The sequence below is a fragment of the Triticum urartu genome, chromosome 6A (assembly GCF_056163025.1).
Source record: "Triticum urartu cultivar PI428250 chromosome 6A, HENAU_Tu73, whole genome shotgun sequence".
In the NCBI taxonomy this organism is placed as follows: Eukaryota; Viridiplantae; Streptophyta; class Magnoliopsida; order Poales; family Poaceae; genus Triticum; species Triticum urartu.
Genome location: NC_141878.1, coordinates 451,170,523 through 451,189,460, shown reverse-complemented (window position 1 = coordinate 451,189,460; position 18,938 = coordinate 451,170,523). Strand labels below are relative to the sequence as shown.

At 45.6% G+C, this 18,938-nt stretch overlaps 1 pseudogene; it reads right to left on the bottom strand.

Annotated features, from left to right (window-relative positions):
* Nucleotides 1–1,931: 1,931 nt before the first annotated feature.
* Nucleotides 1,932–3,325, bottom strand: LOC125512270 (cytosolic sulfotransferase 5-like; annotated as a pseudogene).
* Nucleotides 3,326–18,938: the final 15,613 nt, after the last annotated feature.

Sequence of the window (18,938 nt, the reverse complement as noted above, 5' to 3'; positions counted from 1 at the left end):
AACAGAAAAAAAGTGTCTTTTTTACTTCTGCGAGAGGCACGGCCGTGCCTCTCGGAAATGGGGAAAAAATTCTCTTGTTTTTTTCCTTTTGCGAGAGACATGGTTTGGCTTTCGCGAGAGGCACGATTTTGCTTCCGCGAGAGGCCCGGCCGTGCCTCTCGAAAACGAAAAAAACACGCTTTTTTTTCATGAGAAACACGGTTTTGCTTTCGCGAGAGGCACGGCCGTGCGTCTCGGAAATGAAAGAAAAAACGCGTTGAACGTGGTGCCTGTGTTGAATCAAAGGCACATGGCCCAGCCCACTTTGCTCGCGAGCTGTTTCATTTTTTTATTTAGTTTTTTTGTCGGGCTTTCAACTGAAAAACAGTTGTTGTTTTTAGGAGCTCGATATTTACAAACTATTAAAAAAAATCTAAAATTTTATTTCAGAAAATTGTTTGGTATGTGTTTATAAAAAGGTTCAGTATATGTCAACAAATGTTGACTATATACTAAAATATGTTTAGCGTGTACTAAATCAATATTCATTTTATAACAAAAAAAGTTCAGCGTATATGCGAATTATGTTCAATGGATATAACAAACTTTTCATCGTATATTATAAAACAAATCTTCACCGTGTATTTAAAAAGTATTCACAAAATACTATAAATGTTTAGTGTATGTTAAAAATGTTCACCATATATTTTGAAAACAAAATCATCGTACATTACAAAACCTGTTGAAATATGTGAAAAATATAAAACAAAAGAAATCCAATATCTGAAAGTCTAAAGATAAAAAGGACAAATGGAGAAATATTGTGAATTTCGAAAAAAAATATTAGTGCAGTACAAACAATTCGTTAGCATAGTTGAAAAAAATGTTGAAAGCACTTAAAAAAAGGTCCACATGTTTCAAAAATTTGTTTGTGAAAATTTGTTTATAGAATTTAAAACATGTTCATCATTAGAAAAAGTTTCAATGTGTATTTGGAGAATTGCTAGGCATGTAATTAACATATATTAAATGTGTATGGAAGAATCTTGTAGGTGTATATGAAAAATGTACAATGCATATGAAAAACAAGTAGACATTAAAATTAAGAAAAATGTTAATCATGTATTTGGAAAAAGTTAAATGTGTACAAAGAAATGTTTCAAATGTTGAAAAAACAATGTATAATCTGTATGACAACATATAGAGATAAAAAAGTATATTTTTAAAAAAGTTAATCATATATTTGAAAATGTTAAGGATATATATATAAAATGTTCCTTGTGCATAAGAAAAATGTACAATGTGCATGAAAAAACAAGATATCAATACATATATTTTTCAAAAATGGTATAAATGTATTTGAAATATACATATCTATTTAAAAAGGAAAATGAAAATAAAACAAAGAGAATCCAAGAAAAAGAAAAAAAGAAAATGAAAGAAAATCCATAGAAAACCGCTCCTTAACATGCCCCTCACTGGGCCGGCCCACAAGCAGAGAGCGGGGTGAGCGCCACACGCAGAGATATGATGTCGTGCTATTGTTTACTTTTTAGTTCACAATGAACACAGTGCTCATATCATTTGAAACTTTTGATTCGCTTATTTTGTTGAACTGGAAAATACTATACAACTTGATCTTGGCGTCCTTTGGCTTGTGGCGCCATCATGCTTAATCATGTAGAAGTTCATTCAGAGCTGGTTAGCATTCTCTTTTTTCGAAAATGCAGTTGAAATCCTTGGTCTTTGTATTATTGCGATGCATACAATCATTTTTATTAATAATTAAGCAGAATACAAATATATTTGATCACAATTAAACCAATATGAAAAATACCTAAGACTAAGTAGGCCTCTTCCGTAACAACAACTTCTTGCCAGCTGGTATTCCGTTTAATCAACAAGAACATTGCAAGTTTTTTTATTCAGCCAAACCAATGGCATCGGGTGCAGTTTACAACAAGAGCAAGAAAATTAAGGTAAACGATTTCAAACATCAATTTGCGACATAGGAATGCTAGATCTTTGGGATTTCCGAGATTGTTTTGGGCAGCATGAGGCCGGTTCCTTCGAACTTGCTCTTGGTAATCTCATCAATCCTTCCCGCCATCTCTGGCGTGAGGTAGTTGGTCCAGTCTCCGACCACGCCGCGCCGGAAGAAGACCCCGTTGGGCATCGGCATCTCAATTATTTCGGTCGTACCCGACTGGTTCACCTCCTGGTTGACCATGCTCTTCATGGCACATGCCTCCGTGATCTTCCTGTCCACTCCGGCCTCCTGCTCCCCTGAAGGGGCGCCCGATGAACTCAGCAAGGCGCCTCAGCTGGCCGAGCGGGTTGGCATTGAGCTCCTCGTAAGTCAGGAAGAGCACCTGTCCCGGTCTCTCAATGTGCCACCGCCAGTAGCTCAGCACGTGCTCCCAGAACGGCCCATACAATGAGGCGCCGTTGCAGAACTGGTCGTGTGCCTCGTCGATGTCCCGTGGGGTGAACTTGCTCATAAAGTGCCAGAGAGACACAAAACAGTCCTTGGGGTTCCGACACAAATACACCACCTGCATGCACGATGAATTGTTGCAAGCCCTTAATGTTATTGCGTGCTTAGATCCCTGAATTGTTTAGGGGTGTCACGCCAGTCCTCGAACTATGAAAGTCGGCATCCAAATCTTTGAAATGTAGTAAGCTTGTTATGCTATGCAAAATATAGGTCCAAGGGCTATTCTAGGGTTGCACTGGTTTGGAACCAGATGACAGCTTATTAACATTTCCAGAACTTGAATGTCATTTTTTATGGCTCGAGGACTTACATGACATCCCTGAAATAATTGAAGGACTTATCACTCATAGAAAACGTACGTACCTTGCAGCCCGACGCCACAACGGAGGGTGGCAGAGACTCAGCCGGGATGTGCGAGGCGAAGAGCCGTGGCGCTGGAAGCGAGCTGAGGTCGGGGATCTGGTCCTTGGTGTAGACCTGGGCCTCGAGGAAAGGAACGAGCTGGTGGGAGTTGTGGGAGGCGAGCTGCCGGAGTATGGACGATGTGTCGTCGGTGCGGCGGGCCGCAGCATAGAGGAGGGCTTTGATCCAGGTAGTCCCACACTTGGGCATCGTAACAAGGAGCACGTCGGTGCCACGCGCCTCAAAGTGCTGCTCTGCGACCATGGAGCTCACCATGACCGGCATGATCATGTGCCAGCCGCCCGGGTGGCGGCAGTAATCCCGCAGGGCTCCGCTGGGAACGGTCTCGTAGGTGGACACCACTCTCCGTGCTTCCTCGTAGATTTTCTTAGCCTCGTCGGCTTCCGGCGTGGAGACGCCGGCGTCACGGGGGAAGACAGTAGCCATGCCCCGAGTCGCTAGGCTAGTCGTAATTCGTTGCGTGTAGGCGCGGTGCTGTAGTGTAATGCAGGGCCCGGTTGTGTATTGAGTAGCAATAGCTTTACTAGTTTTATACTGCTAGCTCGTACAGTAGTAAACTCGTACACTCTCTTAGTCTCCTCCACATTGCTCCTTTCTTGCGGATTGACGGAAGGATCGCTTGGTGATCTCAGAAAATCGTTGACTTAGCTGTTTTGTGCACGAAGAAACCCTGTCGATCGATTCGGCCCCGTTGGCACAAGAGATGATCTGATTCTGCACTATCCTGTTGAATCATTGGGAGTTAATGTATGATGCTGTAATTGTACGATGTATTGCTCTTCGTGCATAAGCATGAATATATGATGTACAAAGGTGGACCACAGACCTTAACTATACAAGGAAATAGGAGACGGACCCAATACACAATATGCACATAACACATATACTCAACACCCCCCACAGTCGAAGCGGCACCGCGGCTGACGCAAAGACTGGACCGGAACTCCTCAAATGACGCCGTAGGCAAGCCCTTGATCATGATATCGGCAAATTGTTGGAAAGTAGGGACGTGCAAAACATGAATATGTCCAAGGGCCACCTATTCCCGAACAAAATGAATATCCAACTCAATATGCTTGGTCCGTCGATTATGCACCGGGTTAGACGGAGAGGCACGGTCAACAGGGCAAGAGAGCTCCTAAAGCAGCTGGCGAAGCCACGAACACTCGGCGACGGCGTTGGCCACCGCACGATACTCAGCCTCAGCACTGGAACGAGAGATCGTAGGCTGCCGCTTGGACGACCACGAGATGAGTGAGGGTCCAAGATAGACACAATAGTCCAAAGTGGAGCGACGAGTGTCAGGGCAGCCCGCCTAGTCTGCATTGGAGTAGGCGGTGAGGGCGGTGTCGGCGGAGGCGTGAAGCGTGACGCCAAGATCCATAGTGCCACAGATATAGCGGAGAATATGCTTGACGGTAGCCCAGTGAACGTCTCGAGTAGCATGCATATGAAGACACACCTACTACACGGCATACTGGATCTCCGGTCGATTCAGAGTGAGGTACTGGAGAGCACCAACGATAGACCGATAGAAAGCAGCATCCGAAGCAGGAGAACCATCCGTGGTAGAAAGGTTGGCCTTCGTATCAACAGACGTAGCGGCGGGCTTGCAGTTAAGCATGCCGACGCGATCGAAGAGCTCGTGAGCGTACTTCCGCTGATGAAGGAAGAAGCCATCCGGACGGCGCACCACCTCAACACCGAGGAAGTAGTGCAAAGGACCCAAGTCCTTGATGGCGAACTCAGCGCAAAGACGAGCCGTGAGCTGACTGAGGAGACCAACCGTACATGCCGTCAAGATGATGTCATCGACATAGAGTAGCAAGTAGGCCGTATCAGAGCCCTGATGATAGACGAAGAGCGAGGCGTCCGAGTGGGTAGAGCGGAACCCAAGCTGGTGGAGAAACGCCGCGATATGCTGGTACCAAGCGCGCGGAGCCTGCTTGAGTCCGTACAAGGACCGCGAAAGCAGGCACACGTGGTCGGGAAGCGTCGGGTCAACAAACCCGGTGGGCTGCTGGCAGAAGACCTGCTCCTCGAGGTGACCATGGAGGAAGGCGTTGGAGACATCCATCTGGTGCACCGGCCAAGCACGGGAGACCGCAAGGTGGAGAACCGTGCGTATCGTGCCAGGCTTGACAACCGGAGCGAAGGTGTCAGTGAAGTCGATGCCAGCACACTGTCGGAAGCCACGAACGACCCAACGCGCTTTGTAGCGATCAAGGGTACCACCAGGACGGAGCTTGTGTTTAAAGACCCACTTTCCGGTAATCACGTTGGCGTGCCGGGGACGGGAAATAAGCTGCCACATCCGGTTGCGCAACAGGGCATCAAATTCCTCTTGCATTGCAGCCATCCAGAGCGGGTCACGAAGAGCGGCTCGAACGGAGGACGACAACGGCGACGGCTCAGAGGTGGATGCCGCATGGACGTAGTCATTCGAGGCGTAGCACGAGCTCGGGCAAAAACGCCCGTACGGGCGTGGGTGACCGGACCGGCCACAAGCGCCGAGGGGGCAGGGGGCGCCGGTGGCGCCGAGGGGGCTGCGGGGGCCACAGACGCCAACGTCAGGGGCACTGGGGGCGCCAGCGCCGTGGCTATAGGAGGCGTCGCATGCGGGGGGCGTGCCTCGAAGCCAGGGCGAGCCAAGAGAGGCACACGAGCGCCCTGGGAGAGGCGTCGAGGGAACAGCCGGGGGTACCTGGTGAAACGGAAACACATGCTCATCAAAGTAAACGTGCCGGGAAGTGAACACACGGTGGGAGACGGGATCGTAGCACCGATATCCCTTGGAGATGGAGGGGTAGCCGATGAAGATGCTGTTGGGGAACGTTGCAGAAAACAAAAATTTTCCTACGGTTTCACCAAGATCCATCTAGGAGTTCATCTAGCAACGAGTGATTGGATTGCATCTATATACCTTTGTAGATCACGCGCGGAAGCGTTCAAAGAACGGGGATGAGGTAGTGGTACTCGACGTGATTCGAATCACCGAAGATCCTAGCACCGAACGGACAGTACCTCCGTGTTCAACACACGTACGGTCAGCGTAACGTCTCCTTCTTCTTGATCCAGCAAGAGGGAAGGAGAGGTTGAGGAAGATGGCTCCAGCAGCAGCACGACGGTGTGGTGGTGATGAAGCTGCAGTACTCCATCAGGGCTTCGCTAAGCGCTATGGAGGAGGAGGGGTGTTGGAGAGGGAGAAGGAGGCAACCAAAGGCGTGGGAGAAAAGCCCTCCTTCCCTCACTATATATAGGAGGGCCAAAGGGGGGGCGCCGGCCCTAGGAGATCCAATCTCCTAGGGTGGGGCGGCGGCCAAGGGGGTTTCCCTCCCCCCCAAGGCACCTAGGAGGTGCCTTCCCCTCCTAGGACTCTTTCCCCTTGTAACCCTAGGCGCATGGGCCTCTTGGGGCTGGTGCCCTTGGCCCATGTAGGCCAAGGCGCACCCCCTACAGCCCATGTGGCCCCCGGGGACAGGTGGCCCCACCCGGTGGACCCCCGGGACCCTTCCGGTGGTCCCGGTACAATACCGATGACCCCGAAACTTGTCCCGATGCCCGAAACAGGACTTTCCATATATAAATCTTTACCTCCGGACCATTACGGAACTCCTCGTGACGTCCGGGATCTCATCCGGGACTCCGAACAACATTCAGGTTACTGCATATACATATCCCTACAACCCTAGCATCACCGAACCTTAAGTGTGTAGACCCTACGGGTTCGGGAGATATGTAGACATGACCGAGACGACTCTCCGGTCAATAACCAACAGCGGGATCTGGATACCCATGTTGGCTCCCACATACTCCACGATGATCTCATCGGATGAATCACGATGTCGAGGATTCAAACAACCCCGTATACAATTCCCTTTGTCAATCGATATATTACTTGCCCGAGATTCGATCGTCGGTATCCCAATACCTCGTTCAATCTCGTTACCGGCAAGTCACTTTACTCGTACCGTAATGCATGATCCCGTGACCAGACACTTGGTCACTTTGAGCTCATTATGATGATGCATTACCGAGTGGGCCCAGTGATACCTCTCCGTCATACGGAGTGACAAATCCCAGTCTCGATCCGTGTCAACCCAACAGATACTTTCGGAGATACCCGTAGTCTACCTTTATAGTCACCCAGTTACGTTGTGACGTTTGGTACACCCAAAGCACTCCTACGGTATCCGGGAGTTACACGATCTCATGGTCTAAGGAAAGGATACTTGACATTGGAAAAACTCTAGCAAACGAACTAACCGATCTTTATGCTATGTTTAGGATTGGGTCTTGTCCATCACATCATTCTCCTAATGATGTGATCTCGTTATCAATGACATCCAATGTCCATAGTCAGGAAACCATGACTATCTGTTGATCAACGAGCTAGTCAACTAGAGGCTTACTAGGGACATGTTGGTGTCTATTATTCACACATGTATTACGATTTCCGGATAACACAATTATAGCATGAATAAAGACAATTATCATGAACAAGGAAATATAATAATAATGCTTTTATTATTGCCTCTAGGGCATATTTCCAACAGTCTCCCACTTGCACTAGAGTCAATAATCTAGTTACATTGTGATGAATCGAACACCCATGGAATTCTGGTGTTGATCATGTTTTGCTCTAGGGAGAGGTTTAGTCAACGGATCCGCTACATTCAGGTCCGTATGTACTTTACAAATCTCTATGTCTCCATCTTGAACATTTTCATGAATGGAGTTGAAGCGACGCTTGATGTGCCTTGTCTTCTTGTGAAACCTGGGCTCCTTGGCAAGAGCAATAGCTCCAGTGTTGTCACAGAAGAGCTTGATCGGCCCCGACACATTGGGTATGACTCCTAGGTCGGTGATGAACTCCTTCACCCAAATTGCTTCATGCGCTGCCTCTGAGGCTGCCATGTACTCCGCTTCACATGTAGATCCCGCCACGACGCTCTGCTTGCAACTGCACCAGCTTACTGCCCCACCATTCAAAATATACACGTATCCGGTTTGTGACTTTGAGTCATCCAGATCTGTGTCGAAGCTAGCGTCGACGTAACCCTTTACGACGAGCTCTTCGTCACCTCCATAAACGAGAAACATTTCCTTAGTCCTTTTCAGGTACTTCAGGATATTCTTGACCGCTGTCCAGTGTTCCTTGCCGGGATTACTTTGGTACCTTCCTACCAAACTTACGGCAAGGTTTACATCAGGTCTGGTACACAGCATGGCATACATAATAGAACCTATGGCTGAGGCATAGGGGATGACGCTCATCTCTTCTATATCTTCTGCCGTGGTCGGACATTGAGCTGAGCTCAATTTCATACCTTGCAACACAGGCAAGAACCCCTTCTTAGACTGATCCATATTGAACTTCTTCAATATCTTATCAAGGTATGTGCTTTGTGAAAGACCTATGAGGCGTCTTGATCTATCTCTATAGATCTTGATGCCTAATATATAAGCAGCTTCTCCAAGGTCCTTCATTGAAAAACTCTTATTCAAGTAGGCCTTGATGCTGTCCAAGAGTTCTATATCATTTCCCATCAAAAGTATGTCATCTACATATAATATGAGAAATGCTACAGAGCTCCCACTCACTTTCTTGCAAATGCAGGCTTCTCCATAAGTCTGTGTAAACCCAAACGCTTTGATCATCTCATCAAAGCGAATGTTCCAACTCCGAGATGCTTGCACCAGCCCATAAATCGAGCGTTGGAGCTTGCACACCTTGTCAGCATTCTTAGGATCGACAAAACCTTCCGGCTGCATCATATACAATTCTTCCTTAAGGAAACCATTAAGGAATGCCGTTTTGACGTCCATTTGCCAAATTTCATAATCATAAAATGCGGCAATTGCTAACATGATTCGGACGGACTTCAGCTTCGCTACCGGTGAGAAAGTCTCATCGTAGTCAACTCCTTGAACTTGTCGATAACCCTTAGCGACAAGCCTAGCTTTATAGATGGTCACATTACCATCCGCGTCTGTCTTCTTCTTAAAGATCCATTTATTTTCTATGGCTCGCCGTTCAACGGGCAAGTCAGTCAAAGTCCATACTTCGTTTTCATACATGGATCCTATCTCGGATTTCATGGCTTCTAGCCATTTGTCGGAATCCGGTCCCGCCATCGCTTCTTCATAGTTCGAAGGTTCACTGTTGTCTAACAACATGATTTCCAAGACAGGGTTGCCGTACCACTCTGGTGCGGAATGTGTCCTTGTGGACCTTCGAATTTCAGTAGGAGCTTGACCAGAAGTATCTTGATCATCATCAATAACTTCCTCTCTAGTTGGTGCAGGCACCTCAGGAACATTTTCTTGAGTTGTGCCATTTTCCGGTTCAAGAGGTAACACTTCATCAAGTTCTACTTTCCTCCCACTTACTTCTTTCGAGAGAAACTCTTTCTCTAGAAAGAATCCATTCTTGGCAACAAAGATCTTGCCTTCGGATCTGAGGTAGAAGGTATACCCAACAGTTTCTTTAGGGTATCCTATGAAGACGCATTTTTCCGACTTGGGTTCGAGCTTTTTAGGTTGAAGTTTCTTGACATAAGCATCGCATCCCCAAACTTTCAGAAACGACAGCTTAGGTTTCTTCCCAAACCATAATTCAAACGGTGTCGTCTCAACGGATTTCGACGGAGCCCTATTTAAAGTGAATGCGGCAGTCTCTAAAGCATAGCCCCAAAAAGATAGCGGTAAATCGGTAAGAGACATCATAGATCGCACCATATCTAATAGAGTGCGATTACGACGTTCGGACACACCATTACGCTGAGGTGTTCCAGGCGGCGTGAGTTGTGAAACTATTCCACATTTTCTTAAGTGTGTGCCAAATTCGTGACTCAAGTATTCTCCTCCACGATCTGATCGTAGAAACTTGATTTTCCTGTCACGTTGATTCTCAACCTCACTCTGAAATTCCTTGAACTTTTCAAAGGTTTCAGACTTGTGTTTCATTAAGTAGATATACCCATATCTACTCAAATCATCAGTGAGGGTGAGAACATAACGATAGCCACCGCGAGCCTCAACACTCATTGGACCGCACACATCAGTATGTATGATTTCCAATAAGTTGGTTGCTCGCTCCATTGTTCCTGAGAACGGAGTCTTGGTCATTTTACCCATGAGGCATGGTTCGCACATGTCAAATGATTCATAATCAAGAGACTCTAAAAGTCCATCTGCATGGAGCTTCTTCATGCGTTTGACACCTATGTGACCAAGGCGGCAGTGCCACAAATATGTGGGACTATCATTATCAACCTTACATCTTTTGGTACTCACACTATGAATATGTGTAGCATTACGCTCGAGATTCATTAAGAATAAACCATTCACCATAGGAGCATGACCATAAAACATATCTCTCATATAAATAGAACAACCATTATTCTTGGATTTAAATGAGTAGCCATCTCGAATTAAACGAGATCCTGATACATTTTCATGCTCAAAGCTGGCACTAAATAACAATTATTAAGGTTCAAAACTAATCCCGAAGGTAAATATAGAGGTAGCGTGCCAACGGCGATCACATTGACCTTGGAACCATTCCCGACGCGCATCGTCACCTCGTCCTTTGCCAGTCTCCGCTTATTCCACAGCCCCTGCTTTGAGTTACAAATGTGAGCAACTGCACCGGTATCAAATACCCAGGAGCTACTACGGGTACTAGTAAGGTACACATCAATTACATGTATATCATATATACCTTTTGTTTTGCCGGCCTCCTTGTCCGCTAAGTATTTGGGGCAGTTCCGCTTCCAGTGACCACTTCCCTTGCAATAAAAGCACTCAGTTTCGGGCTTGGGTCCATTCTTTGGCTTCTTCCCAGCAGCTTGCTTGCCGGGCGCGGCAACTCGTTTGCCGTCCTTCTTGAAGTTCTTTTTACCCTTGCCCTTCTTGAACTTAGTGGTTTTATTCACCATCAACACTTGATGTTCCTTCTTGACTTCTACCTCTACTGATTTCAGCATAGCAAATACTTCAGGAATGGTCTTTTCCATCCCCTGCATATTGAAGTTCATCACAAAGCTCTTGTAGCTCGGTGGAAGCGACTGGAGGATTCTGTCAATGACCGCATCATTCGGGAGATTAACTCCCAGCTGAGTCAAGCGGTTATGTAATCCAGACATAGTGAGTATGTGCTCACTGACAGAACTATTTTCCTCCATCTTACAGCTGAAGAATTTGTCGGAGACTTCATATCTCTCGACCCGGGCATGAGCTTGGAAAACCATTTTCAGCTCTTCGAACATCTCATATGCTCCATGTCTCTCAAAACGCTTTTGGAGCCCCGGCTCTAGGCTGTAAAGCATGCCGCACTGAACGAGGGAGTAGTCATCGGCACGTGTCTGCCAAGCGTTCATAACGTCTTGGTTCTGTGGGACGGGTGGATCACCTAGCGGTGCTTGTAGGACATAATCTTTCCTGGCAGCTATGAGGATGATCCTCAGGTTCCGGACCCAGTCCGTGTAGTTGCTGCCATCGTCTTTCAGCTTGATTTTCTCTAGGAACGCGTTGAAGTTGAGGACTACGTTGGCCATTTGATCTACAAGATATATTGCAAAGATTTTAGACTAAGTTCATGATAATTAAGTTCATCTAATCAAATTATAATGAACTCCCACTTAGATAGACATCCCTCTTCTAGTCATCTAACTATAACATGATCCGAGTTAGCTAGGCCATGTCCGATCATCACGTGAGACGGACTAGTCAACGTCGGTGAACATCTTCATGTTGATCGTATCTTCTATACGACTCATGCTCGACCTTTCGGTCTTCTGTGTTCCGAGGCCATGTCTATACACATGCTAGGCTCGTCAAGTCAACCTAAGTGTTTGCATGTGTAAATCTGTCTTACACCCGTTGTATGTGAACGTTTGAATCAAACACCCGATCATCACGTGGTGCATTGAAGCAACGAACTGTCGCAACGGTGCACAGTTAGGGGGAACACTTTCTTGAAATTATTATGAGGGATCATCTTATTTACTACCGTCGTTCTAAGTAAACAAGATGCAAAACATGATAAACATCAAATGCAATCAAATTATAATAGTGACATGATATGGCCAATATCACATAGCTCCTTTGATCTCCATCTTGGGGCTCCATGATCATCTTGTCACCGGCATGACACCATGATCTCCATCATCATGATCTCCATCATTGTGTCTCCATGAAGTTGCTCGCCAACTATTACTTCTACTACTATGTCTAACGCGTTTAGCAATAAAGTAAAGTAATTTACATGGCGTTTCTCAATGACACGCAGGTCATACAAAAAATAAAGACAACTCCTATGGCTCCTGCCAGTTGTCATACTCATCGACATGCAAGTCGTGATTCCTATTACAATAGCATGAACATCTCATACATCACATATAGATCATTCATCATTCATCACAACTTTGGCCATATCATATCACAAAGCACTTGCTGCAAAAACAAGTTAGACGTCCTCTAATTGTTGTTGCAAGTTTTACGTGGCTGAAGTAGGGTTCTAGCAAGAACGTTTTCTTACCTACGCGAAAGCCACAACGTGATTTGTCAACTTCTATTTACCCTTCATAAGGACCCTTTTCATCGAATCCGCTCCAACTAAAGTAGGAGAGACAGTCACCCGCCAGCCACCTTATGCAACTTGTGCATGTTTGTCGGTGGAACCGGTCTCACGTAAGCGTACGTGTAAGGTTGGTCCGGGCCGCTTCATCCCACAATACCGTTGAAGCAAGATAAGACTAGTAGCGGCAAGAAAGTTGACAACATCTACGACCACAACAAATTGTGTTCTACTCGCGCAAGAAGAACTACGCATAGACCTAGCTCATGATGCCACTATTGGGGAACGTTGCAGAAAACAAAAATTTTCCTACGGTTTCACCAAGATCCATCTAGGAGTTCATCTAGCAACGAGTGATTGGATTGCATCTACATACCTTTGTAGATCACGCGCGGAAGCATTCAAAGAACGGGGACGAGGTAGTGGTACTCGACGTGATTCGAATCACCGAAGATCCTAGCACCGAATGGACGGTACCTCCGTGTTCAACACACGTACGGTCAGCGTAACGTCTCCTTATTCTTGATCCAGCAAGAGGGAAGGAGAGGTTGAGGAAGATGGCTCTAGCAGCAGCACGACGGCGTGGTGGTGATGAAGCTGCAGTACTCCGTCAGGGCTTCGCTAAGCGCTATGGAGGAGGAGGGGTGTTGGAGAGGGAGAAGGAGGCAACCAAAGGCGTGGGAGAAAAGCCCTCCTTCCCTCACTATATATAGGAGGGCCAAAGGGGGGGCGCCGGCCCTAGGAGATCCAATCTCCTAGGGTGGGGCGGCGGCCAAGGGGGTTTCCCTCCCCCCCAAGGCACCTAGGAGGTGCCTTCCCCTCCTAGGACTCTTTCCCCTTGTAACCCTAGGCGCATGGGCCTCTTGGGGCTGGTGCCCTTGGCCCATGTAGGCCAAGGCGCACCCCCTACAGCCCATGTGGCCCCCGGGGACAGGTGGCCCCACCCGGTGGACCCCCGGGACCCTTCCGGTGGTCCCGGTACAATACCGATGACCCCGAAACTTGTCCCGATGCCCGAAACAGGACTTTCCATATATAAATCTTTACCTCCGGACCATTCCGGAACTCCTCGTGACGTCCGGGATCTCATCCGGGACTCCGAACAACATTCAGGTTACTGCATATACATATCCCTACAACCCTAGCGTCACCGAACCTTAAGTGTGTAGACCCTACGGGTTCGGGAGATATGTAGACATGACCGAGACGACTCTCCGGTCAATAACCAACAGCGGGATCTGGATACCCATGTTGGCTCCCACATACTCCACGATGATCTCATCGGATGAACCACGATGTCGAGGATTCAAACAACCCCGTATACAATTCCCTTTGTCAATCGATATATTACTTGCCCGAGATTCGATCGTCGGTATCCCAATACCTCGTTCAATCTCGTTACCGGCAAGTCACTTTACTCGTACCGTAATGCATGATCCCGTGACCAAACACTTGGTCACTTTGAGCTCATTATGATGATGCATTACCGAGTGGGCCCAGTGATACCTCTCCGTCATACGGAGTGACAAATCCCAGTCTCGATCCGTGTCAACCCAACAGATACTTTCGGAGATACCCGTAGTCTACCTTTATAGTCACCCAGTTACGTTGTGACGTTTGGTACACCCAAAGCACTCCTACGGTATCCGGGAGTTACACGATCTCATGGTCTAAGGAAAGGATACTTGACATTGGAAAAACTCTAGCAAACGAACTAACCGATCTTTATGCTATGTTTAGGATTGGGTCTTGTCCATCACATCATTCTCCTAATGATGTGATCTCGTTATCAATGACATCCAATGTCCATAGTCAGGAAACCATGACTATCTGTTGATCAACGAGCTAGTCAACTAGAGGCTTACTAGGGACATGTTGGTGCCTGTTATTCACACATGTATTACGATTTCCGGATAACACAATTATAGCATGAATAAAGACAATTATCATGAACAAGGAAATATAATAATAATGCTTTTATTATTGCCTCTAGGGCATATTTCCAACAGATGCAAGTGACAGATCGAGGTGCAAGCTTGTGAGAAGCAGTGTCGGCAGTGCTGGGATAGCAAAGGCATCCAAAAATACGCAAGTCGTCATAAGATGGGGGCGTACCAAAGAGAAGATGGTGAGGTGAGTAGTTCCACCATGGACGACAGGGTCTAATGTTAAGAAGAAGTGATGCAGTGGCGAGTGCGTCCGGCCAAAAACGAGGCGACATGTTGGCATGAAACATGAGCGTGCGAACACAGTCATTCAGAGTGCGAAGGACGCGTTCGGCTCGACCATTCTGCTGTGAAGTGTACGGGCATATGAGGCGGAAAACTGTGCTGTGATGCGACAAAAAGGTGTGGAAAATGAGGTCGCCAAACTCTTTTCCATTGTCCATCTGAAGCGCAAGGATGGGACGCCCAAACTGCGTGTGGACATAGGAGTAAAAAGCCGTCAAGGTAGAGAGTGCATTCGACTTTCTGCGCAAAGAAAAAGTCCACACATAATGAAAATAATCGTCAAGAATGACCAGATAATATAAATAGCCTGAGTTACTGAGAACTGAAGAAGTCCACACATCGCTATGACTCAACTGAAAAGGAAAAGGAGCAATGGTGATGAAATTATTAAACGGCAGGCGAACATGTTTGCCGACTCGATAGGCATGACAAGTGTGATTCTCGATCTTATTGCAACTGAAACTTAAACTCTTAAGAATATGACGAAGTGTGACGGGGTTGGGATGACCCAAGCGAGCGTGCCAGAGATCGACGCCAGCAGAGAGAGAACCCGGTGCGTTGGTGGTGGATGAAGATGAGTGCACCGGATAGAGCTCGTTGGGGCTATCACATCGGTGAAGTACCATCCTAGTTCGAGCATTTTTTGACACAAAAACCAAGCTTGTCAAATTCAATGGTAACAGGATTTTCACGAATGAAACAACGAACGAAAATAAGATTCTTAATAAGATGAGGTGACACAAGTATGTTAGACAAAAATAATGGAGTAGAAGTAGAAGGAAAAGAAGTGTGCCCAACATGTGTGATAGGAAGTGTGGAATCGTTACCGATAATGATGCGGCAGTCGGTGAAGACAGGAGTGAAGGAGGCAAGGTTACCAAGATGAGAAAACATGTGAGCCGTACTGATAACCCACAAGTATAGGGGATCGCAACAGCTTTCGAGGGTAGAGTATTCAACCCAAATATATTGATTCGACATAAGGGGAGCCAAAGAATATTCTCAAGTATTAGCAGCTGAGTTGTCATTTCAACCACACCTGGAAACTTAGTATCTGCAACAAAGTGTTTAGTAGCAAAGTAATATGATAGTGGTGGTAGCGGCAACAAAAGTAAAGACAGCAAAAGTAATGTTTTTGGTATTTTGTAGTGATTGTAACAGTAGCAGCGAGAAAGTAAATAAGCGAGAGCCAGTATATGGAAAACTCGTAGGCACCGGATCAGTGATGGATAATTATGCCGGATGTGGTTCATCATGTAACAGTCATAACATAGGGTGACACAGAACTAGCTTCAATTCATCAATGTAATGTAGGCATGTATTCCGTATATAGTCATACGTGCTTATGGAAAAGAACTTGCATGACATCTTTTGTCCTACCCTCCCGTGGCAGCGGGGTCCTATTGGAAACTAAGGGATATTAAGGCCTCCTTTTAATAGAGAACCGGAACAAAGCATTAGCACATAGTGAGTACATGAACTCCTCAAACTATGGTCATCACCGTGAGTGGTCCCGATTATTGTCACTTCGGGGTTGCCGGATCATAACACATAGTAGGTGACTATAGACTTGCAAGATAGGATCAAGAACTCACATATATTCATGAAAACATAATAGGTTCAGATCTGAAATCATGGCACTCGGGCCCTAGTGACAAGCATTAAGCATAGCAAAGTCATAGAACATCAATCTCAGAACATAGTGGATACTAGGAATCAAACCCTAACAAAACTAACTTGATTACATGATAAATATCATCAACCCATCACCGTCCAGCAAGCCTATGATGAAATTACTCACGCACGGCGGTTAGCATCATGATATTGGTGATGGAGGATGGTTGATGATGACGACGACGACGAATTGCCCTCTCTGGAGCCCCGAACGGACTCCAGATCAGCCCTCCCAAGAGGTTTTAGGGCTTGGCGGCGGCTCCGTATCGTAAAACGCGATGATTTTTTTCTTTAATTTTTTTCTCTCTGAAAGCAAATATATAGAGTTGGAGTTAGCGTCGGAGGGCATCCAAGGGGCCCACGAGGTAGGGGGCACGCCCTAGAGGGGGGGCGCCCCCCACCCTCGTGGACAGGGTGTGGGCCCCCTAGTCTTCATTTTGGCGAGGATTTATTATTATTTTTTCTAAGATGTTCCGTGGAGTTTCAGGTCATTCCGAGAATATTTGTTTTCTGCACATAAAACAATATCATGACAATTCTGCTGAAAACAGCGTCAGTCCGGGTTAGTCCCATTCAAATCATACAAGTTAGAGTCCAAAACAAGGGCAGAAGTGTTTGGAAAAGTAGATACGACGGAGACGTATCAACTCCCGCAAGCTTAAACCCTTGCTTGTCCTTAAGCAATTCAGTTGACAAACTGAAATAAAGAAAGAAAAACTTTTGCAAACTCTGTTTGCTCTTGTTGTTGTAACTATGTCAAGCCAGCATTCAAGTTTTCAGCATATATCATAATTAACCACATTTGCAATAATTCTTAGGTCTCATAATTACCCATATCAATAGTATAATCAACTAGCAAGCCATAATAATAAATCTCGGATGACAACACTTTCTCAAAACAATTATAATATGATATAACAAGATGGTATCTCGCTAGCCCTTTCTGAGACCGCAAAACATAAGTGCAGAGCACCTTTAAAGATCAAGGACTGACTAGACATTGTAATTCATGGTAAAAGAGATCCAATCATAGTCACACCCAACATAGATTAATAGTGATGAATGCAAATGACAACTGTGCTCTCCAGCTAGTGCTTTTTAATAAGAGGGTGATGACACAACATAAAAGTAAATGGATAAACCCTTCGCAGAGGGAAGCAGGGATTTGTAGAGGTGCCAGAGCTCGGTTTTGCAATAGAGATAAATTGTATTTTGAGCGGTATACTTTCATTGTCAACGTAGCAACTAAGAGATGGCGATATCTTCCATGCTAAACACATTATAGGCGGTTCCCAAACAGAATGGTAAAGTTTATACTCCCCCTCCATAAACAAGCATCAATCCATGACTTGCTCAAAACAACGAGTGTCTCCAACATACATCAGGTCTCAGGGGGAGTTTTGTTTGTAATTAATTTTGATTTAGTTTGCATAAGCATGGGACTGGGCATCCCGGTGACCAGCCATTTTCTCGTGAGTGAGGAGCGGAGTCCACTCCTCTTGAGAATAACCCACCTAACACGAAAGATAAGGACAGCCTTGATTGATACATGAGCTATTCGAGCATACAAAACAGAATGTTTATTTGAAGGTTTAGAGTTTGGCACATACAATTTTACTTGGAATGGCAGGTAGATACCGCATATAGGAAGATATAGTGGACTCATCTGGAATAACTTTGGGGTTTAAGGGATTGGATGCACAAGCAGTATTCCTGCTTAGTACAAGTGAAGGCTAGCAAAAGACTGGGAAGCGACCAACTAGAGAGCGACAACAGCCATGTGCATGCATTAAAATTAATAAACATTGGATGCAAGCATGAGTAGGATATAATCCACCATGAACATAAATATCGTGAAGGCTATGTTGATTTGTTTCAACTACACGTGTGAACATGTGCCAAGTCAAGTCACTTAAATCATTCAAAGGAGGATACCACCCCATCATACCACATCATAGTCATCTCAATAGCATGTTGGCACACAAGGTAAACCATTATAACTCATAGCTAATCAAGCATGGCACAAGCAACTACGATATCTAATTGTCATTGCAAACATGTTTATTCATAATAAGCTGAATAAAGAATGAGGGGCTCATCATATTTACAAAAACAAAAGAGGTCGAGTTCATACCAGCTTTTCTCTTCTCAGTCAGCCCATCATATATCATCATAATTGTCTTTCACTTGCACGACCGAACGGTGTGAATAATAATAAGGGTGCACGTGCATTGGACTAAGCTGAAATCTGCGAGCATTCAATAAACAGGAGAAGACAAGGCAATATGGGCTCTTGGTTAAATCAACAATAATGCATATAAGAGCCACTTCACCAATTTAATTATGGTCTTCTCCTACTGACGCCCAAAGAAAAGAAAAGAAATAAAACTATTTACATGGGAAAGCTCCCAACAAGCAAAAGAATAATGGGAAATATTTTTGGGTTTTCTTTTTAATTATTACTACTACAGCAGAAAAATAAACTACTACTAATTTTTTTGATTTTTCTTAAGGTTTAACAAACACACAAGAAGAAAGCAGGAAAAAGAAA